Source organism: Alosa pseudoharengus, unplaced genomic scaffold (genome assembly GCF_046254945.1).
Source record: "Alosa pseudoharengus isolate Yale_2024_CS ecotype anadromous, Long Island Sound unplaced genomic scaffold, YU_APseudo_1.1 YU_APseudo_1.1_scf_24, whole genome shotgun sequence".
In the NCBI taxonomy this organism is placed as follows: Eukaryota; Metazoa; Chordata; class Actinopteri; order Clupeiformes; family Clupeidae; genus Alosa; species Alosa pseudoharengus.
In genome coordinates this window covers 17,257,461-17,268,466 of record NW_027468689.1, presented here as the reverse complement: position 1 = coordinate 17,268,466, position 11,006 = coordinate 17,257,461, and the positions used below count along the sequence as shown (strand labels likewise).

Here is an 11,006-nt window from a genome sequence, read left to right as displayed (position 1 = left end):
ATTTGTTTGGTATCAAAAAGTGACTGCTATGACACTATGACACTTCTATGAATGATGTGGCCTACTTTCTTTTGCAGTGCAAACCTAGACAATGCAAAAATAGAGAATATGACATTCATATATCACATAGTATGTGCATATTTGCAGTGCTCCAAGTTGTTTGTGTGTTTTTTTAAATTAATCTTACACTGACTGACCAAGTAGGTGTCTTGTAGACTCAGGGGCGCCTGCAGGATTAAATGTTAAGGTACGCACAGACATCGGAACCCGCCCCCCCCCCCCCCAACACATCAACACATAAAAAGCGCATAACATAACAAGCGCTAACATATTTGAACGGAACTGATTTATTGAAGGGATTTATTGAACTGATCGATCTAATGGGCACCAAGTTGGAGGACTTTGTCTTAGCCTGGCCGCTAGCCGTTTTTTGACGGTACCGGAGACGGCTGGCAAGCAGTGCCTGTGCATCATTGCATTTAGGCTTTTTAGAAAATGTTTGAAATAAACTCATTTGTTTGAAGCTTCGTTTACTAATTTTTATGCTGGTAATCGCACACGGTATGGTAGAACTACTGACTGATAGTTGCTGTTCTTCAATTAGGAGGGAATCGACACTGATGACACACAGCGAGGGGGCAAGCGATACAATTTAATTTTTTACTTTTCCAGTAACCAATCAGTTGTCATGATCACTCACACACCCCGCCCCATCTACTAGACCGGTCTCTCTATCGCAAACCCCATCCCTGCACCGCCCCCGATCACACACAAACTTCTAAACGCGTCTCTCTCTCTCTCTCTCTCTCTCTCTCTCCCCCCGCGGAGCTTGAAGGTACGCACAGTGCGTACGGCCGTACAGCTGCAGGCGCCACTGTGTAGACTGCATGTGCTACAGTTATGGCCAGAGGTGGACAAAGTACAAGAGGTATACATACTCCTGATCCAATGTTACTCAAAATAAAAGTGAAAGTTGCTATAAGTAAAAGTACTTGAGTACTTTTGAAAAACACTCAAGTATTCAAAAGTACAAGTACTTATTTTTAATGGGTTGTAATGCAATGTTTATTTAGTCAATAATAGGGTGTCACTGACATACGCTGAAATGAAATTGGCATCCCCTTTGACTCAGCCTGACCTTCAGTTCATTACACCAAACATCACAAAGGCTGTTTTTACATTTTAACTGATTTCACAATTTTACTACTGTTAAAACAAAATCAAATGTATTAATGCACTGTATTCACAAATCTATTTATATTTTCACGGCTGATTACAAAACAGGATAGCTTATCTCAGAAATATTGTTAATTTATTCTGACTATCATGAGGCTCCATGACTTTGTTAACACAGGGCCTCTAAACACAAAACACATTTGATCATCAGTGTTACTATGGATTTATAGCAAGTTATAATGCAGCAGTATTTTTTTTTAACAGGAACACAAAACTAGTAAACATGAAACAAACACAACAGGAGGGTTAACATTTCATGACATTAAAGGTGCTCTAAGCGATGTTACACGGTTTCTAAGCTAAAACATTTTTTGTCACATACAGCAAACATCACCTTACCATCCGCTAGCTGCCTGTGCCCTGAATACACTGTATTTGATTGTTCACTGTTACATTAGTTGAATATAAGTGTATGTCTATTGCATTCCAAGACAGCCTTGCCGCGATTGGATTTCATAAGGGTGAATTGTTAAATTGTTACAATGTAATTTAAAATCTGCTTTAAAAATACATATATATGTTTATTTAGCATGATTGTTTTGTCCATATGTGCTTGTGCTGTGTTCCCCAAGTGGTATAGGTCAGGTCTCAGCTGCTATGAGTTTTTATTTTATTTTTGCCCCTCCTGGCTCGAATGTCAAACTGAAATGTATTTCAAATGTAGTGGAGTCAAAAGAACAGTACTTGTCTTTTAAATAGTGGAGTAAAAGTCATAGGGTTCCAAAAACATTAACACCCAAGGAAAGTACAGAGACAGACAGACAGACAGATACAGATATAGATACAAGTAGGGAGGAACACACTGAACCAATTGGTGTTGTTTTGGCCCTCCTGTAAAGTTGGTGAAATGCCACTTAAGCCCCATTGGTTCTAAATCCTCATTAGTTACTGTCCCCTAACCCCTGACAATCTACTACTTTCCTATTATATATAGTTTAGGTCATATTAGCCTTCAGAATGGGAATAGATATAAACACGTCTTCTGAAGTAAGTATATTAACTGATCACTTATTTTATTACAGCACATTCACATGATTCTCCAGCAGTAAACATAAAGGTAAAACAATAATGGTTGAAGAGACAGTGGACAGCTTGAAGTTGGGGTTTAGCACAACTTCTAAACTACAATGTACTTTTAAACCAAAAGACAAAAGACACTGGTTAGTCATATCACTGTTGATGTCCGCATGTATTTTTGCTGCCTGTGGGGCTTGGCCATGAATCGCACAGAGCTTCACTTGCATATAACAGTGATTACAAAGACAAGGAGAACAACGGTTACAATTATAAATAAAACAAACAGCAAACAGAACAATATGCAACTGGAAGATTTTGGGGCACATTTAGTGACATCAACACGGTTGATCAGTATCGGCCTAGGCGTGTGTTTTTCATTTTGGCGGAGGAAATTTGCAGCCTTTTTGATGGATTGCTCATTCCTTGAGCAAATGAGTATTCTATCATCTTCATTGAACAGCAGGTCTGCTGTGATCATTTGTCTGTGATCCACGAACCTCTGGGTGTTTGGTACCACGTAGTCTGAATCAAATGTGGGATGCAGCACCACAAGAACTGTAGGCTTTGCGGCTTAAGGATAAGAGACATTTACTATCAAAATGCAGACAGAACAAAAGATATTTGTGAATAGGCCTATAGGCTTTTCTATTAGATTAGAGGTGAGAATGTAGCCTGTAGGCTTACTGTAAAACATTTGAAGATGTATCCCAAGTGGAAAAAAGAGGGCACGTGAGAGATCTACAGATTTTTGTGCATAGCCAGGATGATCAACTTACTTGGAGGAATCTCTCGAAGTGCAGCCTCAACATCAGTTCCAACTCGGGAAACGATAGTACAGAGGGCCACGATGACATCACATTCCCATAGATCTCTGGCTTCAGTCACCCTCAGCCGACTTTGAAGGAGGATCTTTATCTCATTGAGATATTTGTTTGCATGTCCATTGGCAATGAAAAATACTTGAATCATCTTATCAGACAGGAGTAGCCTACACAGAATCACAATCAGATACATGCCGTAAGTCTGCATTGTGGCCATTTGCCCAGGGCTTCATAAGCTAGGACTGCCACTGGTTAAACCTTCTCTCATGCCCTCAGCCAAAATATGTTACTCTTTTATTTTACACAGTCTGCAAACATGAAATGATTTTTTTTTTTACAAATTACATCTGTCATTCCCATCACCCATCAAGCCCCCCAAAAATAACCAGATACCGACACCCACTAAATAGGGACCTGACCTGTGTCATTCAAGCATGTGGTCATAACAATAATACATGGCAAATTCAAGCTTAAAATATGACAAATGAAAACATTGAAATCACTGAAATCATGTAACCCTCCAAAGTAAAGATCAACCTAAAAGTATCTGAGGCTATGTCTGTCTGTCTAGGCTATTTTAAGCCAGGGTTACATGCATTGAGCAAGAGCTCACAAATAGACCCATGCAACTGCTCATGACATGACACTCAGTTAAACCTTTCCTAGGCTATATCACCTTGGAAAACCCAAAATACTGACACACCCTTACCTTCTATGGATTCAGATATCGAAAAAGCATAAATTTTACTGATTTTGGTCCTAAGTAGGCTATGATACAGAAAACAGACTAACCCTGCTTTCAGTTTTGCGTTGATCTCTGCTTATCTTACAAGGAAACTGAAAGTGAACTTAAGACCTATTGCACATTAACCCATTCATCACCATTTTTGTCAATAAAAGGGTGTCACTGACATCTATGCTGAAATGAAATATAGGATATATTTCCCCCTCTGCTGGAGAAGTTGTGCATTATGCTATTTCAAACTGGGGGGAAAGTAGCGATAAAGCACATGGATTTGTAAAAGCTAGCGAAACGGTTAGCAAAAGTTCGGCCGAACAATGTGGATGTTACAAGGTAGGCCTACATGATATAAAACAAGTTTCTTGTTTCTCACTTCTCTTACCTGGACGGTAGTCACAATGTTGCAAAGTTGGTTTTCCGCTATAGGGATGCTAAGGGGATCGGGCAAAGGTTTATTTAATTGAAATAGTTGCCAAGTAGGCCTACCCCTTTAAATTGACATCCCCGGTTGGTGACTTGGCCTGACCTTTAGTTAATTATAATCAAAACCAAAAACACATTTTAACTGAACTTAACTTTAACTTTATCATTTTACTGATAAAACAAAACTTTGGGTGCAATGAAGCACTGTATTCACAAATATATTTATATTTTCATAGCCGATTACATAGCTCAATTGTGAGTAGGCCTAGCCTATAGTTTATTTAGCCTCCTGAGAACCAATCCATAGACCTATGTCCTCTGTAGTGGACATAAGTTCTACTAGAAGCATACCCCTTTACCCCTTTGAGCTATTCTATCAATTCCTGTGGTCTTTTAAAGAGGACATCCTGGGCTTTCTAATGATATATCATGTGATTGGCTGGGTTGCTGGGAACCTCCTCTTCCTGCCTGGTTCTCAAAAATGGTTGACATCAAAACAAGCACATTTTATGGAAGGAGGAGAGATAAGTCAAATAGTGTCTTCTTAAGCATTCATTATGATGGCAATATATGGTCTTGTTAATGAAAATGTCAGGAATCATATGATTCATTTTGAAAAAAGTTAAGTTATTTACATTTTGAAATAATAGTGACTTTATGAATGTCCAATATAATGGACACCAGGACCAAAATATTTAGATTTTTTGGGAAATTTAGGAGATCATTTGTATAGGATGAATGAGAGGGGGGGGGGGGGGGTCAGATTTGGAGCTCTCAGGTAATGAGTGAGTGAAACAGATGAGGACTATGAACCTGTGCCTCAAGAAGATAGCGAGGAAGAGTAAGACTAAAAAATGAATTATCGCAGATGAAAGAAAAACATGAAAATTAAATGAACAATCCAGAAAAAAGAAATACAACTGTCCAAAAAGGCAAATAAAGTAGTCTAGAAGGATAAATAACATTTTCCCTTATATTTGGATAAGTTTACCCTTAATTTAATGCCACTAAAAGCATAATTTGTCCATTTTTGTTTATTTTCATGGCTACCTTTTCATAGTAAAACGGTCCTTTTGTCCACCACAGGGGACATGCTATAAAATTTAATTTTCATGAGGAGTTTTGGTAGCTTTGGTGCATTTTGCACCGAAGATTAGGCCCTATGCATGTTTAACGCACTTATTTGTGAAATTTTTTGGGAAAGTGGACATATCAAGACAGGTATGAAAATGCTAGAAAAACTGTAACAAAGGGATTCATGAATGATTTAATACTGTTACTAAGTTATATTTCAAAAAGCTTTTCAGAGAATATGATACAACAATTGTGGTGTTTCATTGTGGAATTAGCCTACCAGGATTACAGTAATCAGCACACTGTATAATGCACATATGGGTCATTCCAAGTGAAAACAGCCAAAATCGGGGTATCATGTACATGGTACCTCTCAGATTTTGCTGAAAAGCGGTGAAAATATGCCTTATGTTACCAAACTGAGGAATCTGAAGTTTCAGGTCAATATCTCAAACGGTCCATTTGAAATTTGGGTGCCACGGCCCTAATTGACACATTGGAATTTCACATTTCATCCTTTGCCATTTTTGGAAGCCCATAACATCTGTTCTAATAGTGGTAGAAGGCTGGAAACTGGTGTGGTAGTTCATTGTAGCCTGTACTACACAATTCTGGAGGCAGAATCAATATTCCTTACTGTTTAGATGAGAGGTGGGTCACCAAAGTCCTAAAAAATGTTGACGGCATGTGTGATTTTTCACTTTTTGGGTGGCCGTAGCACCACAATTAATGATCATATTTATTCTAAACAGGATTATTTGTTATGTTTGGGAACTTTGTTCTTGCCAAAATTAATTTGAGGGTTATGGTACCACTGATGGGGGTTTTATGGGGGTCCAAAAACCCTCTCCGGCAAAGGTGACTTTTTTGGAACCCCATATTTGGACCCCCAAATGACCATGTGGGCACTTGATGATCCTAATGGGATTTATACCAGATAAAGATACATATTTGTTCTTTCTTTTAATGAAATAACATTTTTGACTATGAAGCTCCATAATATGAATTTTATTCTTCATAATGCACCATTTTGGACATTGTTTCCAGAAGTCTGGAATGTAAATCAGGGAGAATTTAGTGATGATAAAGCATGAAAATAGTGGAAATAACTTAGTATTATGCTCAGTGATGGCAAACAATTAAATACTGAGATGCTGTCACAGATTAACCCCTTATCCCCCATGAAAGAGACCCTCCATCAAACTTTCAAACTAAATAACAAGAATGTTACATAGTGTAAGACCACTACAAATAAAGAGTTTTCCCTTGCCCCTGTCACTCTCCAAATAAAATTAAATTGAAAATTAAATAGTGTCTATAGTATTATCCAAGAAATTGTGGAAGCAGTGGCATCATTTTGTCATGGTAATTTTGGTCAAGTTTGTATTGGCGAGCACTGCGTCCATAGATGTCTGGCACACTGACACAACAAATTATATGTTGGAATGACACCCAACAGGGGATCTGTCTTTGGTCCGATGGCCATTTTAGGATGTTGTTTACACACTTCATGAATTTCACAAAAACATCACCATGTTCATCTGAACGTTCAACAATGTTTCCAATGAACCAGTCATCATCATAGATACAGGCAATGTATTTTCCTAGCTGGAAAATTGAGTTTTGTGGCTAATCTGACTGCGAGTGTTCTGCCGGGTGTTCTGTATCCAAGTGTTCTGAATCCGATTGTTGTCCTGCATCGACATCTGTGAATATTGTATCCTGTGATATTAATTTCATCCGTATCTTATTTTTGGAAATTGGTTTAAAGCAATGATGTGATCGTGTTCCACTGATCGTTTTGGCCGAGGCGTAACGTTTCTCCAATTCCTATATTTCCTCATGTTTTTTAATATGTTCTGCACTAACAAAAAAGAATGTCAGATCAGCCACAAAACTCAATTTTCCAGCCAGGAAAATACATTGCCTGTATCTATGATTGGTTCATTGGTAACATTGAAACATTTTCTTGAATTTCCCCTTGAGGATCAATAAAGTATCTATCTATCTATCTATTGTTAGAACGTTCAGATGAACATGGTGACATTTTTGTGAAATTCATGAAGTGTGTCAACAATATCCTCACATGGCCATCGGACCAAAGACAGATCCCCTGTTGGGTGCCATTCCAACATATCATTTGTTGTGTCAGTGTGTCAGACATCTATGGACGCAGTGCTCGCCAATACGAACTTGACCAAAATGACCATGACAAAATGATGCCACTGCTTCCACAATTTCTTGGATAATACTATAGACACTATTTAATTTTCAATTTAATTTTATTTGGAGAGTGACAGGGGCAAGGAAAAACTCTTTTATTTGTAGTGTTCTTACACTATGTAACATTCTTGTTATTTAGTTTGAACATTTGATGGAGGGTCTCTTTCATGGGGGATAAGGGGTTAATCTGTGACAGTATCTCAGTATTTAATTGTTTGCCATCACTGAGCATAATACTAAGTTATTTCCACTATTTTCATGCTTTATCATCACTAAATTCTCCCTGATTTACATTCCAGACTTCTGGAAACAATGTCCAAAATGGTGCATTATGAAGAATACAATTCATATTATGGAGCTTCATAGTCAAAAATGTTATTTCATTAAAAGAAAGAACAAATATGTATCTTTATCTGGTATAAATCCCATTAGGATCATCAAGTGCCCACATGGTCATTTGGGGGTCCAAATATGGGGTTCCAAAAAAGTCACCTTTGCCGGAAAGGGTTTTTGGACCCCCATAAAACCCCCATCAGTGGTACCATAACCCTCAAATTAATTTTGGCAAGAGCAAAGTTCCCAAATATAACAAATAATCCTGTTTAGAATAAATATGATCATTAATCGTGGTGCTACGGCCACCCAAAAAGTGAAAAATCACACATGCCGTCAACATTTTTTAGGACTTTGGTGACCCACCTCTCATCCAAACAGAAAGGAATGTTGATTCTGACTCCAGAAATGTGTAGTACAGGCTACAATGACCTACTACACCAGTTTCCAGCCCTCTACCACTATTAGAACAGACATTATGGGCTTCCAAAAATGGCAAAGGATGAAATGTGAAATTCCAATGTGTCAATTAGGGCCGTGGCACCCGAATTTCAAATGGACGCCACGGGCAAACCGTTTGAGATATTGACCTGAAACTTCAGATTCCTCAGTTTGGTAACATAAGGCATATTTTCACCGCTTTTCAGCAAAATCTGAGAGGTGTCATGTACATGGGTGGCTGAGTTGGCGTGGAATGACCCATATAGCACACTGTGGTTCTGCTCTTCACAAAGAATTAATGACATTATCTTATGCCATGTGATGAAATATCCCAAAATAAACTGATCAGTGAACACCTAATAAAATGGCTCTCAAAATAATGTCTTACATTTTGCACCGCTAACATAAGCTTCTTGAACATGTCTACTTTGACATAATCCAAGGAACAGAAATAACAAAACAAAAAACAAAACATAATTGCTTATCTTATACCCATATCCTATGCCTAAAAAAGTTTTTCAATTTGACTATTGTTACGTATAGGCTTAAGGCTGAAAGAGATACCGAGAGCAATGACCTTTTTCTGAGGAACAACTCGGTAAAACCAGACTCTCTGCAGAGTTAATATTGACATTCCAGACTATGTTTGATTCATTGGTCCCTTTGTATTCACATTTTTTCCCAAATGGCAGCACATATATGATTACATGGAGATATAGCCTCCGAGTCTCTTTCACACAGACTGAAGGAACGTGAAAGCATATGATACAATTTACACACTGTGTGTTTGGTTTATGCCTGCCATGTTGTGCTGACCTGACCCCTGATCCTTGCCATATCCGGACCAAATCTGGGCCATATTCAGCAGGCATCTCAGGTTGGACTTGTATTATACCAATACCATACAGTACCTTGTATCTGAGAGACATAATGTTGCCTTGATGACTCCATGCGTTCCTTTCTAAAGAAGAAGGAGGAGATTGGAGGAGATACGACTCACATTCCAATGAATGGGCATCCATAACCTTTGCAACTCTATATTTACTTACATCCAATTAAGTATTTACAGAGTTTACTGAGAATCTCCAAATAACAAAAAAAACTAGAGGTGATTTGTTCTCTCATTTTTTACCCTAACTATTGAGATTTGTGAGCATTTTACTTTTAATATTTAGTATCAGTACAATTAGTACAAGATCCTTGAGCTTTGACCATATTAAGCCACAACTGATACAGTAAGTATAATCAGATCAGATTAACAGACAATCTAGGATTCTGTGGTGGACCGTGCTGTTTTTGGTTTATTATTTATGAAAACAAGCAATTGTCCAGCAACAAGCTAAAAATAACAGAAGTTTATGGAACAGAAGGGAGTGTACCTGGGATGCAGATACAGCAGCATCCCTGCTGAGCCCTCTGGAGATGTCTTGACCATGTCACCTGTTGACCCTGGTGAACTACCTTCCACTTCACCACTCTAGTCCCACTACCATACCATACCACTTCACCACTCTACCATACCATACCACTACCATATCAATAGTGTTGCCTAACTAAAAGAGCTGAAATAAGTCCTAGCTCTACTTATCTGTATATGAACTTTTATGTAGGCTACATTTAGAAGAGGACTTTAATACATACTGTTGAATCTTCCACAATTTCAAATGAAATACCACTAAATGCTGATAAATTTCAAAGGAAATGTTGTCCTTTGAGGTTCTTTTGCCTTGGTATGACTGATATGACTGAGTAAACGGATTAAATAAACAATATTCTTGAATCCACATGTGACGAATTGTAGCCAAACCCAGAAAATATGGTGTGATCTCAGTTAATCAAGTGCCATATGTCAGAAATGTACACCACACATTTTAGCTCCAAAGTCAGTAATGTGGTTTTCATAATATTTTTCTCAAGAAATTGCACTAGCCACCTATTTGAAGTTGAGAAAAAAACTCTTACAATATGACAAAAGATGTTGGGCTTTCTAAATGTCTTTATGAACCCATTAACTCTTTTTTTTATCTTTTAATTCTGCCTGATGCATCTTCGGCCCAGTGGGGAGCAAATCTCAGGTAATGTTCAGTTCATTTAATTTAGTGTTGACTTAAATGTATTTAACAGTGATTCTTATTTGTTATTTCTGATTCAGACTTTGACAGATACTCAGGTATGCATCAAGCAGTTTGGCCAATGTCTGGTCCATACTCACTCTAACATACCGGTACACACTCACACACATTTAAATGACCCCCCCCCCCCACACACACACACACACACACATGTTTGATGGGTTTTCCTGTGGTTGTCAGCATGTTGTCTTTGCATTGCTGGGTCACTGACCCCTCGTTGACAGCACCGGCCGACCGGACACTTACCCCTGTAGCATGTGAGTATGCCAATAACAGCACGTGGAGGAGAGAGTATGGAGAGAGAAAGAGAGAGAGAGAGAGAGAGAGAGAGAGAGAGAGGGAGTGGACCCAAAGCATCTACACACACAGCAGAAGTTCAACCTCAGCTCTCTGTGAGTGTGGATGCATCTGTCTCTCTCTTACTCTGACTCTATACAGTTAGTCGGGTGGATGCATGTTGTGGCTGGTAACAACACCAGTGAATCTGCTTCTGATTATTCACAAGAAGAATGCCAACCTTTTTCTTATGGTAAAACTGCCATTGTGTGCTGGATCTAGACTCTG

The 11,006-nt window shown here is 38.4% G+C and overlaps 1 long non-coding RNA gene across 1 annotated transcript; it reads right to left on the bottom strand.

The window, feature by feature from the left end:
• Nucleotides 1-1,229: 1,229 nt before the first annotated feature.
• LOC143141972 (uncharacterized) lies at nt 1,230-3,877 on the bottom strand. Its single transcript, XR_012990845.1, has 3 exons — nt 3,784-3,877; nt 3,030-3,241; nt 1,230-2,823 (listed from the first exon to the last, which is right to left on the bottom strand). It is a non-coding gene; the product is annotated as an uncharacterized LOC143141972 (long non-coding RNA).
• Between the last annotated feature and the right edge of the window lie 7,129 nt (nt 3,878-11,006).